General features: G+C 46.3%; 1 pseudogene; it reads right to left on the bottom strand.

Annotated features, from left to right (window-relative positions):
- Positions 1-137: 137 nt before the first annotated feature.
- On the bottom strand, positions 138-22536 carry LOC128779755 (origin recognition complex subunit 2 pseudogene; annotated as a pseudogene).
- Positions 22537-22936: the final 400 nt, after the last annotated feature.

Here is a 22936-nt window from a genome sequence, read left to right as displayed (position 1 = left end):
CCTCCCCTTATTTCCTAGGGGTCTCAGTTCTTATTGTGTAATAAAAAAATATAAACTCTTCTAATAAGCCTCAGATAGGAAGCAGGCTATGTCAGTGCCTTTTTTTTTTTTTTTTTTTTTTTTTTTTTTTTTTAAGATTCTACCCAAATTGGCTTTTTATTAATAGTAAAGACTATGGACACATACTGCTTGCAAAAAGTATAGGCACAAAAATAAATAGATTAGTAGATATTTAAGGGCAAATGTAAAGTTTGCACATTAAGTCATTAAAGATTTTGTATACTTTTTTATACTGTATTTATAAACTACATATATTAAGCAAAAAAAAAAGCAAGGTGCAAACCAGCAAGAATATGCTAACATTTCTATTTTTAAAAGGAAAAAATATAGTCAAAACCCCTTACATGTGCATAAAGTACCTCTGGAAGATGAAACTATCACTGGTTGCCGATGGGACTGGATCAGGAATAGGAAAGAAACTGCTTTTCATTGAATAGCCTTTGGCACAATTTAAAATATTTTAGGGTTAATCATGTACAAAATTCTTAAATATTTTAATTATTGTATTTAACATTAAACCTTTAGTATACAAATTTAACATAAAATTGATTAGTTATATGCTACAAAGAAATGATTCAAAAACTCAAGAGTTTTAGGTGTACTTGATAGAGAAGTCAAGATTAATTTAAAGCCAGCCATTAATATGCTACTTACCTGCATGTTATTCAAGACAAGAAAAATATGTCAATATACAAGAATAATTAAATTTTTATTTTCTGTTGAAAATAATGATTAAAATGTAATTCAGAAATGTATTTCTCTAGCCTGATTTCTCACTTGTATCATGAAGGTGATGGCACATTAACTGTTCTGAAAATCATATTTCATTATTTTTCATGTGCTTTCTAGGCTGGGTATACACCCTGCCTATATACGTGTTATGTTTTCCCCACTATCCCAACTGAACAGTGTCATGCCCTCTCTCCTACCCTAGTACGTAGCCTAAATCCAAAAGGAAAAAGCCAGATCACCTACTTTTCCCCAATTTTACACCTATTGTTAAGGCATTTCGGAAACAGAAATGATCTGCCTTCTCCATTTCACCAATCAGTTCTGACAGACAGAACAACAAACAAAGCAGTTGCTGTGATGCCAATGTCTTTGTACTTCCACACTCTGGAACAAGCACATTTGCAAACAATCAGCTCCAGGAGTGTTAAAAGGCCCTCAAAAAATTAGGAGTAATATCATCTCTAGTATAAAAGAATTCAAAAACATCCAGTTCCAAAGAGTCCCTGAGCACACTGTTCATTCCAGCAAGAATCTCCAGAGAGGTAATGAATGAAAGGCACATTTTCTCCAACTTGAGGACCACCCCTAGCACAGTACTAGAGGTGGTACACCAGCCATGCTAAGCAAGGTTCTAATTCATGGCATTACCCCCTCCCAATTTTAAATCTTATACACTGGAAAAAGTCTGATGTTGGACAGTAAACACAACACTTTAGACTAGAGGAGTGGCAGCTGGAGTGTAACAACCTTCCACAGAATATTCAAAAATAGAGAATAGCTTCAAGACTCCTCTTCTTCCTTTTCCAGGAAATCAGTTAATGTTCCATTGTCAATAGGAATGAATAAATACTCTACTCCATCAGTTCCCTTCTTGGTTCTTATAAGCTTGTGGTCCCTAAATTCAGTTAACTGGGCCCGAAGTGTCAGGTCACTGTTGACAAGGAATGCCTCTCGACACTGCTGGTAGAAATCTTGAAAAGAAAGTCCAAGGTAAGAAAGGTTATCCTGGTTACCCAGCTGATGCTTTATTAGTAGCCTGAAAATCCCCCTTGCATTAGGGGTAAGGCTTCGTAAGACATGAGTCAGGGAACTAAGTGTCAGTGATCCAGATTGTTGAACCAGAAGAGAATTCTCATAGGAGGTTTCTTCAGTATAAGGACTATATGTAGTAGTTTCATACCAGAGCCAGTTATAAAGACTCTGCTTTACATGATCCCACATAAGAGGAGCATTGAGGTGATCAATAGATGCTATAAGGTATACATTACGTAAAGATGACAACTGGCCAATAATTTGCTGGCTTTTGTCTCCTCTCAACATTTGGCTATCCAAATTGTGGATGAGAAGGAAGAGTTCTAAAGAGGAGTCTTCTCTGAATTTGTTTATTATCCAGTCTAGCTGATCCAGTACACTGCGGAAAGTACCCGTATGATCGAGGACTTCTTCTGTTATAGAATTCAGGATTGATTTCACACTGATTCCAGGAAAGAAACCATTGATGACAACATGAATGGAATCTTGCAGCATGGTGGCTCGAAACCGTTCTAGTAAATCTCTCTTAGAACCCAAACCGTAAAGTACAATGTTGAACCCCAGGTGTAACTGCAACATCCATTTATGAAATAATTGTTCATATTGCTGATTTAGTTGTTTGAGTTCAGCAGAAAAGGTAGGGGAAACCTTGCTCAATAAATTACGCAAAGTTTGCTGATCCAGTTTAGTTCTCTTCAGTTTCTGCAGTGTTCTATCAGAGGTTAAAACTTTGGAACTGCTGTGAGCTTCAAAATACTCTTCTACTAAGTCAGTCGTTTTATCTCTTTTCATTTTCTTAGAAGATGTTTCTTTGCAAACAGGAGCTGAAACTAGTCTATTCTGAGCCTGACTCTTTGGACTCAATATGATTTTATTAGTGTCCTCTTCATCTTCTTGTGCAACCCCTTCATCATCCTCTGAGTTGGAAGCAGAATATTCACTTTCACTCTCAGAATGAGACCTTGGGACTATTAATCTTTTCCTTAGACCATGAGGTGCTATTGACAGAAATTCACTTTTATCACTGTCCTTCGACTGGACTTCATCTGAAGTTGAATGCCCCTTGCTACACTGAGGAATGTTTGTCATAATTTCAGGATCATTCTTCAAATTGAATGACACATTCTTTCTTGGTGTTTTTGCTAGTTCTGAAGCTAATTTAGCCATCTTTTCAGGGTGTTTTCTACTCTGAAAAGAATAAACTTTATTCCCACCAACGGTAGTAGAGCCATTTTTCAAAGATTCTTGAACATTTTGTCCTAAAACTGCCACATAGTTCTTATCTTTAAAGACTTCCTGGCCATCTTCCTCCAAATCATATTCTGGCTTCTTTATTATTTTTTTTGTGTTGACCAAAAGTTGAGGTCGCTCCTTCTTTAATTTAACTCTCGGGAACCAGCACCAGAGCGGCCCAGTTTGATTGTGGGTAGCGGAGTGAAAGACTGAAATCCGGAGGAGAGTGAAGCGGGCGCCATTGCTCCCTCTCGGCCCCGCCCCCACGTCTGTCAGTGCCTTTTAACCAAGTTTTCAAAGAGCCTTAATGATACTTGGTTCTTTTGGTCCAAGCTAATGGAATATTCAAATTAATTACCCTTTATACAGTTTGTTTTAAATAATTTTTGTTTGATTAACTAATTTTTAGACTTTTTATCATAAATATTTCCAACATCCGGAAAAGCAGAAGGAATTGCTCAGTGAATCCCATCCATGTACCCAGAAAACAGATCGAGCAATCTGTGCAAACGTGTCTACATGATGTTTTGGCTAAGCCACTTCAAAGTAAATGACAAATAACTGGTTTTTATTCAATGCTGCAAAAAAGTGACAATTTATGTACATTTCCTCTGTTTCTTGAGACTCATCAAAACATGGTTGGAGTTGGAGGACATCTGATTACATTATAGGTTTTCCCTTTTATTAAAAAAAATACCTGATGTGCTTCTGGTTGCGGTGGACAGTGACCTTTTTCTCTCCCGTGAGAACGTCTGTAAACAATTGCTTTTCTCATAAACGCATGATTGATTTGGACTAAATTTTATTTTAAAAACCATATTCCCCACACTCTTCTTAATTTCTTAACTAAATTTCTTAATTTGTACCAGTCTTTGGCCGCTTTGTTCCTTTCCCAGAAAAAAAGCAATTTGGACATAACTCAACTTAATACCCACTTAGGCAGTTCCCTTACTCTTGCTTCTGCTGAGGGAATCGAGGGCGCCCTTCTCGACTAGCTCCAAGTACTTTTGGTGTTATTAGAACTGCCCGATGTCAACTTTAAAAATGATAAAAGTATAGTTTTCAAATAAGGAAAGCATTGGCATTTTTACTCAAACCCTCCCATTTCAAATCATCTCTAAAACACACACACACATTTCACTTGAAAATTTAAATTCAGCCGAAGTCTCAGAGTTAGAGACTGTAAGTCAGGCTGACGCTGTTCCCAGCAGTTTGGGCCGCTTGGGTGAGCGAAGCACCCGCCCAGGGAAACAGTGGGGGTGGAACTGGTCGGTGGCCTCCCTCTCCCTCCCTGTTTTGCTCCGCTTCTAGGATGAAGCTCCAGAGGGGCCTCACCCCGTGCCAAAGTGAGAATTCACCTTTCTGAACGTTAATCCGTTTCCATGCTTCATTGAAGGCGTCCTCAAACTCCATTCCCTCTCCATCTCAAGACGTTAAACGCTGTTTGGCAGATGTTTATAGGAGAATTCTGCCCGCATGGCCATTTAACACATGTTACCAAGCAGTCTGGATCTTCTATGGGCTCAGGTAGCCCCTCTTCTTTTCAGCGTGATATCCGGTCTTCAGTCTAAAAACCCATGTCCCTTTTTGTTTATAAGTGCCTTTGGCTTATCTTAAAAAAAAAATAACAATAAACATTAGAGTGTGAATCTATTGTTGCCCACATATATGTTGATCAGAAGTATGCCTAATCTACAAAAAAGTGACCTATCATTAGGTGCTATCATAAAAAGGCTGTGTTCTGTTTGTATCTGAGAGTTAAATATCATAAGACCATTCCACTATGATATTATAAACAAATATTATAAAATAGCAAATTTATTTCTTTTCATATTGAACTATTAGCGTTTGAAGAGTTCTAACAATAATCCGAAATTGGTATTTTATTTGCAGTATTTGATTTCACTTGGCTGTCTAGTCAGATTTACTTTCTACAAAGTACAAAGAACCTCAAATGATTTCGGAGGAGCGTTCCCTCTAAGAAAGGGATGCCTTACACTCGGAACAACAGAAAATGCTTTGTGAGAAGACTTCACACAGCAGGGCCCTCAGAAGACTTGCTGTTCTGATGCCAATTCTCTGACACCCACTGGGTATCTGGCCATTCAGCTCAATTCTGACACTAACTTCCCAGAGTGAGCTTCAGACCCCACGGAGCAAAGGCCTCTGTCTCCCACTTCAGACAGCAGCCACAAGTCTCAGGGGCCACCCTCCTGAAGATCAGTTACAAATTTTTGGGGTCCCATGACCCTCTCTGGCTCCAGGTTCAATAATTTGCTAGAATGACTCACTGAACTCAATAAAAGCCTCATACTTACCACTGCAGTTTTGTTATAAAGGATACAGTTTAGGAAAGGCCACAGGGAAGACACACAGGTGGGGTGTGGGGAGGGGGTGCAGAGCGCCTCTGAGTCCTCCCCTCACGGAATCCTGGCCTTCCATCCTCCCAGCTAACGGGAAGCTCCTCCAAGCTTGCACTGGGAGTTTTACTGGGGTTTTGTTTCCTAGGTGCCGTTGATTAAGTCACCACTGAACTCGCCCTCCAGCACCCCTCCTGTCCCCTAAGGTCCAGCCGCCCAAAGTTCCAACCCTCTAATCATGTGATTGGTCTTTGTGGTGGCCAGTCCCCACCCCGAAGTTAGCTGGACACCCACCAGGAGTCACATCCCAAACTGTGCTGAGGCTGCCATAGCGAAGTGTCATAGACTGGGTGGCTAGAACCACAGAAACTTACTTTTTCACAATTATGGAGGTTAGTCGGCAAGGTTAGTTTCTCCTGAGGCCTCTCTCCTTGGCTCATAGACGGATGGTCCTCTCCTTCCTGAGTCTTCCCGTGGTCTTCCTCCTTCCTCTGTGTGTATCTGTGTCTCTTTTCTTCTTCTTACAAGGATACCGGTCATCGGATAAGGTCTGGATAAGGTTTTTGGAGCTCTGTGCTAGGAACCAGGGACCAAGTCCAGAGAGATCATTATTATAGTATTCCACTTGCACAAAGACCAGGTAGATTCTTATTATTCCATTTCACATCTCCTTCAGAGAGACACTGTTCAGTTTCAGCTAATAACTCTGTTTTAGAGATGATGCAAACAAGTGGTATTATTCTTGCCACCTAGAGAAAGGTGGGGCAGGCCACCTTTTTGGAGAGAATAAATTGTCTGCTCCTAACTTATGCCCCCGAGAAGTGTCATGTTTAATACTGTGCACAGGCAAAAAAAAAAATTCAGGTACCCTTTCTGCTATTCACGTCTTCACTTTTTGGTGTCTCCACATCCTTTCTCCCAGTGCAGGCTTTCTTCTGTCCCCACTGTCCAGACAAGGGTCTGGAACGCTCCCGGTCATATTTGGTCTGTGTACGCATGTAAATTAGCACATTACTTCTCCCTAAGATGTTTGTACTCAAGGGTTATTTTCTCACATCCTTACTCTCCTGCAGTTACCCCAGGGCCATGGCCTCCCAACCATAAGGTTTGTGTTCACGAAAAGGTAAGTGATACTTGTCGGTTTTATTCCCTTTCCTAAGTTATCTTGGTTCTGAACTTACCAAGTGTAGGATCACAAAATTTCTCAGATTCTTCCAGTTATTAGTAGGTGTATACCTTGCCAAAGTGCAAATGCTGTTCTTTTGATGGAAACTTTATGCATGTTGCTTTGAAAACATTGCTTAGGTCTTGCCTTCCCTTCAGCTGTTGGACTGGGGGCAGGCGGTGTTGGGGACAGCATAGAGGAGGAGGCAGGACATAGAGTTGGGGGGCGGGGTGCTGCTCTCTTCATTTCCCGGGGTGAGATGGGCAGCTGAGTCTGGCTTAAAGACTGTCACGGAGTCATTTCATTGTAGAATTGAGAGGGGGGAGGGCACAAAGGCTCCCCCATGAGTGGGCTGGTATACTTAGGTATTTGGTGAAGTAGGCGGAGGGAAACAATAGTCCATATGCGGCTAATACATGTGTGGTCATGTGTTGTCACTTACTGGGGGAAAAGGAGCAAACTGCGCACAAATGCAAATGCACTTAGCTCCTTCTGTTTAATTATTTGAAGAAATATCTTATCCTGACCCTGGCAGCCTAGGACAGCAACCTCGGCTCTCTCATATGACAATATTTTGAGAGCATAGAGAAGCCAGATTATTTTCATTTTGCATGAGTTCATTCTTTCCATGGTATTCAACAGACTTACAAAGAAAATTCTGTATGCCAAGCACCTGGTAGAAATCTTACTTAAAATAGATGGTCTAAACTTGAAGAAATTCTCCCTCATACTGAAAAAAAGATGGTGCTGTTAGTGTTAATGGTCTCAGTAATTATCTGTAGGTAATGGGTGAGGCAGTTTGTGTTTTCATCTGTAAAGTAAAATGGTTGGTGCAGATGATCTCCAGCTTTTTTGCAACTCTAACATTCTAGGATTCTGTAGTTTCTGTTATGACTTCTGTACCCCAAAAGAATAAAGTTCAAACAGAATTAATTGGTGCTTGTGGGGCAGAACTATTTCCCAACTGAAAAACTTGTTGTGAGGCATGTAAACTTGGTTTTTCTCTGTTGCATTGGGTTCTAAGATGATGAAGTTGCCAGACAGAGGAAGGTCATAGTTATTGTTTCTTAATATAGATATTAGGATTTTTTGGCCATTTCCACACGCTCATTGGAGGAGCTTGCTTGTTTCTTCCTCAAACAACATTTATGCCTGTCATGAGACCAGAAATGCCAGAATTAGAGATCTGTTTCTGTTGCTTAAGCCTTATCCTCTAACTCCTTAGTGTATGGGTGCATATCAGATGAGAAGTTCTCAACTTTTTCACTGAGTGGGCAAGGATAACAGATTACAAAACGAAAAGTGACTTAACCAATAACAACTTAACTGTCTCACATAGTACTGGAATTGGTAAATTGGCCTCCAGGTCAGCTTCTTTCATACTCCTTGGTTTTCCCCTCATGGGCACAAAATGGCTGCAGCAGCTATGAGCATTGTGTCCTCACATCACAGTGTCCAGAGGCAGAAAGGATAGTTGTCAGTTAAGGGTCTCCTGCAAGAGCAGGGGTCTCAAAGAGAGCTTCCATCAGGACCCCACAACCCCAAGAGTGGGGAGGCAACAGCACCATTCTCCTTGCTCCCCTCTGCTGTTTTGTGCCTTTTCATGGTACTGGCTTGGGGGACCCCTGTGGCTTGGAGGCACAGTTAGCCTGGCCACCTGCTCCCCTCTCCTCACTGCTGTCACTGCTGTTGTCACTGACCGCCCATGCCTGCCGAGCACTTGGAATGCGCCGTGAGTGTAAACGTTTTCCAAGTGTTAGTAGAATAGAGTATCCACCATGTCAGTATTTTTACATTGATTGCATGTTGAAATGTGACTGTACTTGGGATATATTGGGTAAACTAATTATTAAAATTAATTTCACTTGTTTCTTAAATGTGGCTACCAGCGCATTTTCAGTTACATAGACGGTCCAGTCTGCCATTCCATTTCCATCGACTAGCGCTGGGTGAGGGGCTTCTGGACCCCACGTGGAGGTCAGACTCCGTCTGGTCTGCCTTCCTCAGCTCACTGGTGGCTTCAGTGTGCTGGCTGAGGCTTTCTTGTGAATTTAAAAATGCTTTTAATCGATTCTTTACGTATTGCAAAGTAAAGCATTTTCATTGTAAAATGTTAAAAATGCAGATAATAAAACACTGATAAAAATGATCAGAAATCCAAATACATATGAAAGGATCTATATTACTTCTTTGAAACTTGCTTTTTACACCCTTCAACATGTCATAAGCATCTTTCCATGTCATTATTTATTCTTCTATGACAGTTTTAAAAAATGGTTAATTTTTTTGTAAGTGTATGCCAGAATTTATGTGGCCAGCCTCTGCTAATTGGGCAGTACTTTTGAATTTCTCTCCTGTAAATGAGGCAGCATACCCACTAAGAGGAAGCGCTGAGTGGTGTTCGGAGGGAGCGCCTTATTTAAAGTCGCCAGCATCTTCCAGCATCAAAGGGACTCAGTCCCAGGGGAGCCCACCTGCTTGTTCCCCACTACACAGCTGTCACGTAATTTCAGAGCAAATATTTACTGATTATGTTTGGGGAAGACCCAGAGGCTAGTGCTGCAAACCAAGGGCAAATGCTTCAGACGCAGGTCGTATTTCTCAATTGGATAACTGCTGTCTTCTTGGGAGTCCAGGTCTTCTCTGAGTGGGGTCGGCTGCCCATCTCCGCCGTGGGACACTGCTGGATGGTAGGCGCTCTCAGGTGGATGGATGTGCTGGTGGCTGTGGAGAAGGTTGGGTTCCAGCTTAGGGTCCTGGGCGAGGGAGAGAGTGGGAGATTTGAGAGAGCTGCCTTGACCCACGAGTCCCAGCAGACATTGTGGGGTGCATGCACTGTTCCCAGGAATGCTCCAAAGTGGGCGCTGCTGTCCTGGAACTGCAGCCAGGGGAGACTGTCCTGCCAGTGACTGTTTAGGCCAAAAAATGCCATGGAGGTGCCCTACCGTGATCATCCGCTTCCACCCGAGGCTGATTCACATCACTTGGGGAAATACTCAACGTAAAACTGTGCTGTGGTGGGAAAGTGCCTAAATTAATTAGAAACAGACCCACAAAGATACACTGTGTAAAAAATAATTCAATCTGAATGACCAGAGCGAAGAACTTCCAATTCCAGGGCTCTGTCAGATGCCTGGAAAGGGTGTGCACAGTCGTCTCAGCCGGCTCTCTCCGGGTCCCCGAGTGATCGCTGCTGAAGTCCCAGGGTGCTGGGTGCGGGGTCCGGTTGGCTGCATTTGGATCAGAGTCGCTGCTGGTGACCTCAGGTGAGTTTCTTAATCTCTCTCAGCGTCTAGCAGGAGTTGTAGGAGAGGCAAATGAGCACAGGCAAGGGGCTTGTTAGCGTGCTGTCCAGGGTACGGCCAGCCTTTGTGCATGCTGACCGCTCTCCTGCGGCTCTCTTCCTACTACCTCTCATGCATTGCAAAGGCTTCCTGACCTGTCTGGTGCTTGTCACACCTTGGCTAATATGTTCTTCCCACAGTGGCCAGGAAGTTAAAAACTCAAACTGGGCCATGTCACTCTCCTGGTGGAGGCTCTTCCCCTCTGCTGCTCTCCCACTGCACTGAGTACAGAACTCCTCCCAGACTCCTTGCCATGGTCTGCGAGGAAGGCCCTGCAGGGCACAGCATTGTCCCCTCCTGACTGCCTTCCCTTGGTCCACACTCCCTGGGCTCCAGCCCCACTGGCCTGCTGGCTGCTCCTTGAACTTCCTATGCTTGTTCTTGCCTTTGCACTTTTTGGGTCCCCACCTGGAACATTCTGTTCTCACCTCCGCATGGCTGGCTCCTCTGTATCATCCACATCTCAGCTCAAAGGACACCTCCTCAGAGAGTGTTCCTTGAACACCCAAGTGAAGTGACTCACCTGGCAGTTACGATTGCAGCAGCCTGTGGTGTTCTCTTCGTGGCACCGTTTTCTGCTCATTTATTTAACTTCATATTCATTGTCTCCCCGTGCTGGGGCTGTTCTCCCTGAGAGCAGGCGCTTTCTGGGTCTTGTTCAGCAGGAACTCCTGGTGTCCGCAGCTGAGCCAACACATATTAGGAACTCAAGAAGTGTTTGTGGAATCAGTGAATGAATGTTTGAATGAATGGCCTTGATCATTACACTCTATTCAAACAAAGGTCAGGTTCCATCCTGAGCTGAAAGTGCTTTGATGCAAAAAGCACTTTAGTGAGAGCATAACAATGGAATTTAGAATCAGTAGAATCCATGTCCTGCCAATAGCTGAGCTGTTTTTTTTTAAACTGAAAGGATCATAGATTGACTGGCCTTTCTCCCAGGTATGTGGGTCTGGAGATACTCAAAGGGGGCCGTAGCTCAGAGGGACGTCAGAGATGACGACCTCAGAGGCCAGCCAGAGGGAGACCGCGGTGAAAACACTTAGCGACAGAGCCATCAAAGTCACTCTGGGTTAAAGGATCCGCTCTCCTCCTTCCTTTGCCCATGTCTGACCCAAGTGTAACTTGTTTGTCGCTTGTGAAACACAACTCGTTCAGAAGCCTCCAGTGCTTGCTTCTGGAGGCGGTCACCCTTTTCCTTATGAAATTCAGTGAAATCAGCCCCAGTGAGTGAGTGTGCAGAGAGTGAGAGTGCTCTTGCCTACAGAACAAAGGGAGTAGTAATGTGCCACCATTACTAGGGTGGTTACCGAGGATCAGAAACGCTGATCTACACCTCAACAGCAGGCAGATTTCACAGACGCGGAGCATCGATTCCTTCTTGCCAAGGGAGAGTCTGGTTTTAGTTTGATTGCTAAAGAACAATACCACTGCCTTTTTCCTCTCTTCTACTGGGTCATGTCAACTCAGCCAGTCACGATTCACAGCTTTTCTTGCTGTTGTTGCTACTGAACTTTGTGAATAAACACAGGCAACCAAGTTTTAACCGCAGCGCTAAAACACTTAGAAAAGTTCCGTGGGCACAGGGCCACGGCAGTAGGAGGGCTCGACGTACGGATTGTGTCTGTCCTTTGATCATCTGTCATTTTGTTGGGAGAAAGCACATGCCATCCTTTGCTCTGTTTTTAAAATAGATTTAGAGGAAGTGAGGAATTAATCTTAACCTTCAACACATTGAGCCCCGTATTTCCTATCCAACTGTAGAATGCACTATCTGGTTTCCTACACCTCGCCTGTGCTAAGTTTAGGCTCTTTGGGCCAGCTGTTAAGAAGGGAAACGGGGGGCAGGGGGCACTGCTCTCTACGTGGATGAAGTGTTGCACCGGCTGTCTGGGATCCCAGGGTATTTCCTCACGGGTCCGCGTTCCTTCCCCATAGTGCCCGGAGCTAGCGAGTCTTGTGATGTTTCCGACGTTTGTTCCAAGTAGGACTGGCTCCAGTCTCCTCCTCACCGTGTTCCCCTTGGTGATTATGTGCTACGAACGCTGGAAATGAGCCCATCTGCAGGGTATGTCTTGACTTTCTTGGTCCTCTCCAGAAAAGCAGGGTTTCGCCTTGCTCTTCAGAAACGCTTGCCAAAAGGGAGGCTAGCGCGTGTCATCAGCTCACCCGCTCTGCCTGCAGGCTGTGCAGCAGCCCTGGGAGAGTTTGTCTTCGAAGTTTCCTTTGTTAGGTCAACACCAGCAAGATGACCGACGTAGCAGGCAGTTCAGAGTCAATATCCTTTGACCCTTAAAGATGATCAGACTTCAGTGGCACTTAGAGGGACATCTTTGCTTAGCAGCCAGACGTGGCCCATGGTGTACAATGAATGTGTTGTGAACTGGACCTGAGGTAGTATCTGAGTGTCCCCTGGGGTGCTGGTGGCCTCCCAGCACAGCTGAGAGGGGGCTCAGAGTGTCACCTCTCCCAGTGCTCTGCAGTGGAGGGGGTGTTCCGGCTGTTGTTTCACCCCCTTCAGCCTGTTGCCCACTCATTCCCCCCATGCCTGGGCACCACCCTTCCTCCTCTGGGCAGGCTTCTCCTTTCCACAGAGCACGGAGAGAGAGCAGGCTTGCCAGAATCTGCTGTGCTGTCGGGTCCGCTGGCTTAGGGACGTGGTGAGGTGGGTGCAAATTTTTATGAACTGAGCTGTGTGAAGGAAGAATAACCATGAAAGATCTCCTGCATCTAATGAGATCAACCCCGCCTTTCCTTTCTTTTTACTGAGATTTTAAAATACAAACACTAAGCAAAGGCTAACACCACAAACACTTGGGTGCCCATCACCTAGCACCAACCACCACCCATTGTTTTGCTACTTAGTTTATTTATGAACGCTGCCATGCTGAGGCTAGTGTTTATGGTGAGAGTGAACCCAGTGGGACTTTGACTTTAGGTGCGGGGTGCCCTATCTATTTCCTCGTCATTTAGGCAAGAAGTAAGATGGCACCAATAAAAACTTTTCTGTTGACTCGTTTGTTGTGATGCCCTATTTTTAGGTCCTGGGACTGGCAGTTCCAGAATGTTTCAGTTAAGTGCTGGTAATGTAGAAAACAGCCTTTCTTCAAGGCCTCATGTCCCCTCCATCAGTGGCTTTCAGCCACTTCCTTCTGTTTGATCGAATTCTTAGCCGTGTCCCTGGCGCGCTGGTGGTGGACTTGTGTTGCTTTGTCAGTCAGTCTGCTTCTGGCACCCGTGCTCGGCAGGCACAGGCCTCCTTTGGGCATTTGAGACCAGGGAAGCTCAGACTTTCCTTAACTGCTGTGTTTTCAGTGAATGTCCTTTTGTCAATGCAGTGACCCATTTTTTTTTTTCGGCCGCAGAGCTGATGGAGCTGGGCTGCCAAATCACATGGCGGAAGGAGTGACTCAGAGGAGGAAGCAGTGGGCAGCAGTGGGCGCACGTGGTGACCTGGGTGGGGCTCGGTCTTCTCGGAATGCTTTTCATTTTACAGATTGCGTTCCCATACTGGTGCTGTTTGGAGAAAGATCAGCTGATGTCTTCTGCTTTGATTTACATGCTAATGAAATAAGGGAAATCAAATGGAGTCCACAAAATTACCAGAGCATCTCGTGAAAATTACTCCTTGACCAAACATCTTTTCTGGGTTTGCATGAGTGAGGAGAAATTGGAGTAAATCAGGGGAGATCAAGCCTCATTTTTATGGCGTGCACGTTCCTGCAGCTGCAGAGGCTCTCGCACGTCGGTCTTTCTCACACTCAGCTGAAAACAAACGTAGCAGGAAGGTCTATGTATGTAGTGTTTTAAAGTGAAACTCAGAACGAGTTTCAGACGTGCATCAGAGCCCAGGCTTCCTGCCGGAGCGGTGCAGTGGGGGCCCTGGTCCTTGGCCCGTGTCCCCAGCCAGCAGGGAGATAGAAGTGCAGGGAGCAGGGAGAAGCTGAGAGTATCCATTTCCTGTCGCCGCTGTAAGAAATTACCGCAAACTCAGTGACGTAAACAATGCAAATTTATCATCTTACAATTCTGGAGGTCAGAAGTCTCAAATAAATCTTGTGTGGCTGAAGTCGGGGTGTAGAGGGCTGCATCCCTCCGGGCGCTCTGGGGCAGCCTGCTTCCTTTCCAGTGGCTGCCCACGTTTCTTGACTGGAACCCATCACCCTGACCTCTGCTTCTGTAGTCTCATTGCTTTCTCTGCTGTGACCCTGCTTTCCTCTTACAAGGAACCTTGGGGTTAGACTGCATCCACCTGAGTAACCTGGGATAGCCTCTCCACCCTTTTCCTAACCACACCCCGAGGTCCCTGTTCCCTGTAATGGATTAGAACGTGGGCATCTCCGGGGGCCGTTATCTGCCTTCAAGGGCTCTGCTGAGGCTCCTGCCCCCTTGGCCCTTATGATTCAGGGGTGGCAGTGACTCACCTCTGGGTGTCACCCTGTTCTCAGATTGGCTAATGAACCTCTTTGGTCACCTGTGTAAGAAATTTCCTGCATCAAATTCCCTTTGTTTAAAATACCAGAATTGGATTTTGGTTTGCCTGGTCTGAGCTGGAATGATGGGGTGAAGGGATGTCCGGGTGCTGCTGGCCCCCACCGGAGACTGTGTGGGGGCACGTGGGGGCCCCAGGGCTCTGGGCGGCTTTGTCAGGACCCGCAGAGGCCTTGCTCTGTGTTGGGCAAGAGCGCTCTCCCTCCTGGGCTGGGATGTGCAAGTGAGGCGGAGCTGCCAGAAGGACGGCGGTGATCTGAGGTCCACGGGGCCTCTGTCTAGACAAGTTCAGCCCCTCAGTGCCGGTGTGAATAGCTCCTGGCTGAAGATTCTGGACTATGGAAAAGGACTCTTTAAGAGACATTCTGCGGCTGTCCAAAGTATATGTGGGCCCTTCTTCTAGTCTGAATGCCGAGCTTTAAGTTCTGCCATTTGTTTCCTGCATGGCCTTGAAAGGTCACCTAGTGTCCTAGCCTCAGCGTCCGCTGTCATGGGAGGCAGTCGCACTTCACTTCCAAGGTCTGCACGAGGGCTGAGCTGACGTGTGGGGAGCACTGAACAACTGCAAGTCTTCTGCAGACCAGGTGGAAAAGCCTCCCAAGCACCTGCCTTGGGCTGGGTGCTGCGCTGGGTCCCTGCTCTCATGGAGCATTCCAGCTGTTGGGAAGACAGACATTATTCCAGCAATCACTCTAGTGCACATTGAGTTACAAGCACAGGTTTGAAGGACAGGTAGGTGGTTCTTTGAGAACATATGAGAAAGAAACTTGACTTTAGGGATTCAGGAAAGCACCTGAGCTGTAATTTGAAGAATGAGCATTAGGTAAAGGGGTGAGGGAAACAGCAGGTGCAAAGACCCTGGGGTAGGATGCCACATGTATTCAAGGACCTGCAAGAAGAAAGCAGCACAAGGCTGGGAGGTAGTCAGGGCCAGACCACGCAAGGCCTTGGAAGGATTTTAACTTTTCTGCGAAGAGCCAGTAGGGAGATGCTATAGGACTTTAGGTAGTGTGCGTGAGTGTGCAGGTGACAGATACTTTTATGATTTAGCAGGTTCCTCTGGCTGCTGCCTGGAGAACAGATTGGACAGGGTCAGGAGAGAATGGGAGAGCCCAGTTTGGAGGGGTTGGCATATCCTAGATGATGGCTTGGATTTGGGGGCTGTGGAGGCCAAGGGAGAGGCTGGGTCTTGGCTTCCACTCTGGGAGAATGGGGGGTTCCATTCTCAGAGGCAGATAGCCCTGGAGAGAACCGGGTTGGATACAATGAGATTGAGGAGCCTTGGAGACATCAAAGACGAGGTTCTCCATCAGCCACTCGGGAGAGGTCTGTCCTGGGGTTAGAACTTTGAGCAGCACGGGTCTGTAAATGTTAACTCCCTGGGCATCAACAGGCTCATCTTCCAGCCAAGCCAGCGTGTATCCAGGGCTTATCCTGGCCAGGCCAACTCTAAGCACTTCAGTTGTGTTAACTCATTTAAGCTCCATAACTGCCTTTTGCGACATTTCTCCCATGCTACAGATGAGGAAACTGAGGCAACAGGAAGCTTCCATTCTTGCTCAAGATAAAACAATCAGGAAGGCTTGCAACCAGGGTCCCGATGCAGGCCGACTCCCGGACCCTTGTTACCAGCCTGTCACCACACTGCCCCTCTGGCAAGGCTCAGAGCTCATTCCTGGGACGCAGCTGTTCGAATACTTTGTTCAAAAGCAGTGCCAGTAGTTTCCAGGGGGGGCGCAGGAGATGTTGGTGTTTCTGGTTGCCATGGTTTGCATAATGCACATTCCTCGCCTGCTGGAATCCTAGGATCCTGAGCAGCAGCTGCCAGGGGTTGTGGAGGAACATACGCCAACGGGAAAGCCAAGCCCTTGGGGAAGCGGCAGAGGATGAAGAGAGGCACGCAGCCATTGGCCTCTCTGGGAGATGCCTCCGGGTTATCAGAGGGCTCTGCGTCTTTCCACAGGTGGAGGCTAACCCCTCCAACGAGGCAGCCAAACCAGCGAAGTTCTATAATGAGCTGTCTGCCTTTCACCTTGAGACCATGCAAATCACATGGCCAAGGGAGGAAGACTCACCAACTCTATCTGGAACCCTAACGGTGCAGGTACCTTCAGAAAGCAGTTGCCTCCAGTGGCGTGGGTGTGGGCCACACCCTGGGGTGGTGGGGAGAGGAGGGTGAGCCTAAGAGAAGTTGCAGGAGAGTTCTAGCAGCTCTGGATCAGCCTACACACAGGCCGGTTCAGTTAGTGTCGCGTGTGTTATCTTAAGAGTGGCTGTGCCCTTTGCTGGAGTGCTATTGGCGGCCAGCAACTGGTGCAGCCCACACAGCTGAACGCACCATGAGATGGTTCGACGAGGAGGAAGGCAAGGTCGCAGCCCCATCCTGCCCCACAGTTGAGGCTTGTTACCCACCGCGCCTGGTGCTGGCCACCATGGGAAGCGTCCTCCTCCCCCTGCCGGCAGAAGATGCGCACACAAGTGGCCCAGCCTCACGAGGAGCAGAAGCTTGTCACCGTTTTCTTGTCTGTGCCCTTTCAGCCGTCCCTGTGGTTGGGACAGTCCCACTGCCTGGTGGCTACCTTCTCTTCTCCACTCTTGGGCTGTCTGCCCAGAGGGCACTGGAACATGGGGTGTCTCAGTTCAGGGCAACCCAGGTGAGCACCTACTGGGTGCTCCTCATAGAAGGTGCTTCAGAGAGGAAGGGAGTGCAGAAATGCACTCTGGGGCCTGGGGCCCCGCAGGGGTGACTCTCAGTGACTGTGGGGACACAGCATTCGGAAGTGATGCATTGGACATGCATCCAGAAACACTGGTGCCATTCTGGAAGGGGGTGCCTGAGGGGGCGATATCCCAGGTGTGGGGAAACACTCAGTTGGCGATTGCAGGTTTCTACCTAATGTGTGGAGTGCCTTATGGCGAGTGCCCTGGGCCGTCCCCAGACAAGTGGGGTGCCTGGCGAGGAGTGGGTTTCTCTGGCGTTGATGTGAAGAGGAGGGACCCACACACTGAGGGGCTGTTGCTGCGAACCTGCCCGCAGGGCCCCTGTTCCAAGTTTCTATTTCCTTAAGCCCTTCAAGGTGACTCCCAGCCCCCAGGGAGCTTTTTAGCTCATCGAGCAGGTCATTGAATAAAAATATACAAAGATAATTTAAAGAATCTAAGTTTTCTGTTTTGGAACATTAAATGAGTAGATAGTGTCCTCTAAATATAGCATTCTGTGAAAATTGATACTCTTTCCATAGAAATAATTTAAATAGAAGCGAGTGATAGGGTAGTCAGAATTTAAATATGTGTTCCAAAAAGATGGAACACACCACATGGCTGCTTTGGACAGATAGCATTTAAAAAATATGTTAAGTTATTTAAAAAAAATAGGCAAAACCCCCATATCTTAAATAATTCAAATATGTCAAGCAAATCTGCCTCGTACCTCTGTCCTCTGATTCCCTAGTGACCCCCTTCCCTAGACAACCACTGTGAACAGCTCCTTATGCATTCCTCTAGAGACACACCTGAACAGGTGTGTGTGGGCAGTGTGCTCTACCCACTGTTCTATAGACTAGGTTTTGAAAATTTCTCTGTATCATTGCTTAATTATATTTAACGGCTGCATAGTAGTTTTTAAAAAGATTTTAGTTATTTTTAGAGCAGAAGGGAGGAAGAGAGGGAGAGAAACATCAGTGTGGCTGCCTCCTGTGCGCCCCCTACTGGGGACCTGGCCTGCAACCCAGGCATGTGCCCTGACTGGCAATTGAACTGGTGACCCTTTGGCTCGCAGGCCGGCACTCAATCCACTGAGCCACATGAGCCAGGGCTGCGTAGTGTTTTTGTATACTGTATATCAATTCCATATTTTTTGATACATAGACATACTGTGCTGTCAGTTTACTTTATAGTATAACAGTAATTTTCAATCTTTATCTCATGGCAAACATGAACTAATTACTAAAATTCTGCAGCACACCAAAAATGTATTTTTTTGCTGATCTGACAAAAAGAATAGGTATGATTTTGATTCTTTCACTCTGGACAACTATCGTAGTGTTGGCTGTTGTCATTTGATAGTCTAAAGGAAAAGCAGTCTGTGTTCCTGACTGAAGAGTCAAGCATTGCATGTTTTAGAAATTCTTGCAGCACCCCAGTTGAAAATTGCTGTAATAACAATAATAGTAATAATAATAATAATAATAATAATAATAATAATAGTATGCATTGTGATGTAGCACTTTGTAATACCTAGTATGGAATACAAGACGGTATAGTATACACTATGCTCTGCATAGTAGGCCTTTGTATTGATGTTGTCATTTACCCTTGGACTGGTCTACTTTTGACGCCACCATCATCTCCCCGCTTTCCTGTTAGAATGTGAGACCCCGTAAAAGCAGGGACTTGGTTTCATTCACCCCAATAGCCCACAGTGCTCAGAACAGTGGCTGGAGTAGGGTGGGTGTTCAATACACATTAATGGAATGAGTGAATGGCAGGAAAAATATTTGGTTGAATTTACTTAAACATTTTTTTATATATAACCCCCAAATTTTAAATTTATTCCCATCGCAGCAGCAATATATCCTCAATTTTGAAAACCCAGGAAAACAGAGAAGTGAAGGGTCAGCGTGTCCAGTTGCTCAGAGACCACCACTGCTAACTTCTGGCGTCTTCAACCTTTCCTCCATACACATTGTAACGTGCTTGTGGGTTTTTTCCCCATGACTTTTTGATCCAGCTTTCTTTCCGATAGCATCCAACACATGCACTTTCCTGTTATTAAAAACTCCATAAGCATATTCCTAAATGGCTACTCTGTAATGGAGATCAATTTTTAATTATGAACATCTTTTGTCGTCCCGAGTCCTTGGCCCTCGTACCTTTGCCTTGGCCAAGGTGTCCTCCGGCTGAGCACTGGGGAGCATCAGGGGTGAGACTGGTGCCCTGTGGAGTTTCTGATGTGCAGGCAGAGTCCCACTGCCAGAGGACGGGCTTGCTGCCCCTTTGGCCCAGGATGCGGGAAGGCCTGGACCCCAGGGTTCTCCCGTGGTGTGGAGATGCTCTTTCTGTCCTCAAGGACAAAGATGGGGCTGTTCCTCCTTGGGGCCTGTTTATGAGAAAAGGAAGCAAAATAAATGTGCACGCTCTCTCTCTCTCTCTCTCTGCTCCAGAGGAAGGGGAGACAGAGAGAAGAGGGGAAGGAAGGGGAGTGGAAGGATTAAATGTGGGCCTCAATTTTATAACTAGAGGGAGCCAGAAGGCTCCAGGAAATGTCCTCCCCTGCCTGGCCCGTGTCTGTGCTCACTGGTATCATGGTAAAGCCCATGTTTGATCTCCCAGCTCTCTTCAGAGTAACAATGGCCCGCACTTTTGAGCACATGAGTGCTGGGGGAGACAGGCTTTCCTTGAAGCGTTTTAAAAGCTGAAAAATAGAGAAGTCATCACATCAGATGATGATTAATCAACTGTGAACGGGGCTGTCAAAATAGACTGCAGATATTGCCAAGAAGAGGAGATTACAGATTAGCGCGCACACACACACACACACACAAAAGAAGTAAACTTCATTTAAAAAATAACTAAGCTTCGTAAACAGCTGACGTTCCTTAAACAGAATTTCCAGAGTCAGAGTCAACTTCAAATTCCTTTTGTCTTGCCTTTAGCATCAAGTCCACTTGGCAGAGCACACTGGGAATGGGAGACCCTGCCCCATCCCCCCTTTTATTTGCCAAAAAGCCTAGAGTTGCAAGTCGCCTGATAAACATTTCTGCAGGCATCCTGGGGCTTAGCTTACGTGTACAGCATGAGGTTCTTGGGAGACCAGTGATAAATCTAACTGGCAGACTGCCCTTGTCTTCCTAGAGGTGCAGAATGGAAACAGTGTGTAGAAGGAAAGAAAACCACAAGCATCAGCCCTCGCTGATTTCACCTGCAGAAATCAGAAGCTGGAGGACAGTTGAAGGGTAGGAGCATGAAGATGGATAGAAAAAACCACAATGACTCTGTAGAGCACATATCCACAGGAAGTTTCCTTGGGCTGAGACACCTCTGCTGGGTCAAGTTCAAAGGCATGTTTTTTAGCTCGTGAACAACTTTTTTCCTTTCCCCCTTCCTCTTATGACAGTGCCTCATGTTTAGTGGATGTATTGAAATTGTTATACCCTAGTGTGCTTCAATGTTTGTTATGTTGTAATATTTTATCATAAGATCAAACTGCATAGGGATAGGACATGATGATGAAAGGATAATAGCTTTCACAACAGGCAGTGACTCATGTCGTGACAACAGCGAGTGAGGTGCACAGGGCAGGTGTGTTTTCCATTCCACAGATGAGAAAACAGACCCAGGGACTCCTTTGCTCAAGGTTGAGCAACTTGCAAGAAGTGTCACAGAAACCCATGCTTCCTGATTTGGAGCACTTGCTTTTCCTGTTGGTAAATCTCCATCTGCACAGAGGCCCAGCCCCAGGTAACAGGACATAGTCATATGATCTCTTTCCTTGGTTTTAGCTACACTTGCCTGAGTGCAGAATATATAAACGTTTGGGTTCCTTTTTGGGACTGTGATACCAGCATCGAGCGGTTAAGCAACGAACATGTCAAACCAGTGGGCTCAGGCACTGGGCTCAGCTCCGGGACCACAGACAGCATGAAGGTACAGCCTTTGCTCCTTTACTGCTCGGTGCTTGTCCCAGGGGATGCAACCCTGGGAGTGTAAGCTGCAACATAGTAGACACTCTTAGAGACAGATGGATAGGAAGCCAGGGGCTCCTTGGGGACACAGCCTCTCCCTCCACTTGGGGAAACAGGGTGGGAGGTGCTGTCAGAGCTTGGTCTTCAAGGAGGAGAGGTGTCTTCCAGGTGAGAAGGAGGGCAGAGTGTTCTGGGTTGAGGGCCCCGCGGAGGCTGGCATGGGGTAGGACTGTGCACCATGGCCCTGGGGCGTGGTATGTGTGGAAGGCAGGGGTGGCGTGTGTGGAAGGTGAGGTTGGATGGGGGCCAGCTTGTAGAGGTCTTTGTCGATCCAGCTGAGGGACTTTTATTTTGTTATGCAGGGAATAGGGGCCGCCGGATGATTTTAAGCAGGTAATTTAACCCTGGAGAAAGATTCAACAACATGGGCACATTGATATTGATCTTTTGGGGTTCAATATAACATGTTTGAAAACAAATTTGCCTACCTCGCAAGCAATGCTTCTCAAATTTTAGTAGCTACCATAATTATCCAGAAGACTTGTAAAGATATGGATAGCTGGATCCCATCCCCAGAATTCGTGGCTCAGGAGAGCTGAGGTGAGTCAGAGAATGTTCATACCTAACAAGCTCCCTGCTGATACTGACGCTCCTGGTCCAGGACCCCACTTCAAGGACGACTGCTTTGGGGAAGGAAGGCTTATTTGCATGGAGAGGACCTAGCAATATCGAAGCAAAGTTCTGAAATGTATTCAGGCGTTTAAGGTACAATAAAGATTAGAAAAATCTAAACCAGGGTTGCAATCATCATCAAATCATATGAAAAATGGAAGTTGCATGAAGTGCTGTGCTAAGTTCTCTGCAAAGGAAGCCACCCGGCCATGGCTCTGGGCTCCCAGGAGCTCAGGAGGACATCTTGGGGGAAGGCAGGGACAGGTCGCTGACCATTCTCCAGTTTGCTTCTAGTGGGCCTTCTGTTTTTATTTCAGAAAAGACTTAGAAAAACAGATCTGGAGCTGAGATAGGAGTGGTCACAAATTCTGAGATTTTCACAAATATTATTCTGTTGCATTGGTGAAATTTTAGGGTGAAGGAGGAACTATGCACCATCTTATCATGTGACAGAATCGCTACTGACTAAGAATCATCTGACAATCGGCTGGAAATAGAGAGGAAAAAGCAGGAGTGAGTAATACCAGGAACACCGTCAGAGTGGGGTGCAGGAGCACGTACTGAATGTAGGGGACTGTAGGGCTTTTTGTTTGCTCGTAGAACAGAGGTCTCTCTAGAGTTCTTCCTTTAAACCTCTGCTCCTGGCGGTAGTAGCTGTTGTCTCGAGTATAGACAGCCTCCAGCTGTGACATCAGCAGGCAGGAGACAAGCCTTCCAATGTCTGCAGCAACTAGCCGTCTCCGACCTTCCGTCTGCACGCTCATTCTGGGGAGTCTGTTTCATGAAATATTGATGGGGAAAATTCCTCTAGAGCCGTGCATACAGAATGAATGATGCTTCTTTGATGTGTTAAGCCATCTTCCTGCCTTAAAGATTGGGAGGCAAAAAATAGCCGTTAAGAGAAACCGTTCTTAGAAGGACTGCTCACTTGGTTGGTATGCGCACTTAAATGTGCAGGGCCGAGTGCCCGCCTGGCTTCTGCACAGCGCCTCCCGGCACTGCCTGAGTGCAGCACCACCTGAGTGCAGCACCCCGCAGCCCCACCGGCTGATGGCTCTGTCTGCCCTGTGAGCGGGAGAGGACCTGAGAAGCACCCGGAGGACTGCAGTCGCTTTCGTGTCTAGTCTGTCTGCCTCCGGCCGCCCCGTGTCTCTGCCCTGTTCT

The sequence above is a fragment of the Desmodus rotundus genome, chromosome 12 (assembly GCF_022682495.2).
Source record: "Desmodus rotundus isolate HL8 chromosome 12, HLdesRot8A.1, whole genome shotgun sequence".
Taxonomy (NCBI): domain Eukaryota; kingdom Metazoa; phylum Chordata; class Mammalia; order Chiroptera; family Phyllostomidae; genus Desmodus; species Desmodus rotundus.
This window is presented reverse-complemented; position numbering and strand designations above follow the sequence as displayed.